The following is a 1111-nucleotide window of genomic DNA, read 5'->3' as shown; positions in this document are numbered from 1 at the left end:
CTCTTTAATCATTAGTGCTCAGTACATTAAATCTATTCTGAAGATGAATTTAAAATTCATATGGAATAGATTCGACATCCTATTTTGGTTCTTGTGGATTTATTTTAATATTCTTCAGCCTCAATCTGAACTTGCACATGAGTAATTGATCTGATTTATAGTCTGCCCCTGATCCTGTTTTGACTGTTGACAGTGTGCTTTTTCCAACAAGTCATTGTGTATATATAATCAATCTGATCCCTGTGTAGTTCATCAGGTGAGGTCCATGTGTAAAGCTGTCATTTGCATTTCTTAAAAAGGTACTTACAGTGAATAAATAATTGAAAATATAAAATTCTATAATTCTATATCCAGCCTCATTCTTACTATTTAACCCAAACTACTATTCCTTCTTCATTTTTCCAACTTTTGTATTTCTGTCACCTATTATCAACCTACGATCTAGTGTTTCAGATGCCACAAAAGTTACTCATGGTGGACAGGTTTTAGTAGATCTCCCAGATCAAGACAGACTAGGAAGCAGGATTGGCCCTCCACTTCTTAAATAACAGGGCTCTGAAAATCCTATGAAACTTAAAGAAATAGAGATAGTTACAGCATTTTTCATAAAGCCCAGATTGGAAATCAGCCTAAATGAAGAAATATAATGATAAATAGTCATATTCTGGAAGATGGCTTCTTGTGTCTTGATGAGGGTCAGCTATGGCATGTTTGATTGTTTTTTGGTGGGTTTTTTTTTCCATCCGCAATTAGTTATCAGCTGATTGGATTTGTTAGATTCAGCTAACAGTGAGTTGTGGTCTGGAAGTCTTTTGGTTTACAGTCTACCTGCACATGGTGAGCATGCCTTGTATTATAATGTTACTTGATTTTGGGGATGAACATTATTCTAAGTGGTACAGCAGTAGTGTATTTGCTGTACTGAAGTAACTTGGATTTGCTGTTACACGGAACGCTGTGCTACTGATGTGTCAAATGCCATAAGCATGACCCATCGTGGACCATGTTTGGTGGAGCTCATACATTTATTCTGGTTTGGAAGCAGGAGTGGCATCCACTTCCTAAACCACATGCCTCTGGAAACTCTATGAACATAGAGAAAAAATGTTTA

Source organism: Elephantulus edwardii, unplaced genomic scaffold, assembly GCF_000299155.1.
Source record: "Elephantulus edwardii isolate Elephantulus edwardi_28Jun2011 unplaced genomic scaffold, EleEdw1.0 scaffold00312, whole genome shotgun sequence".
Taxonomy (NCBI): Eukaryota; Metazoa; Chordata; class Mammalia; order Macroscelidea; family Macroscelididae; genus Elephantulus; species Elephantulus edwardii.
Note: the sequence above shows the minus strand (reverse complement) of the source record.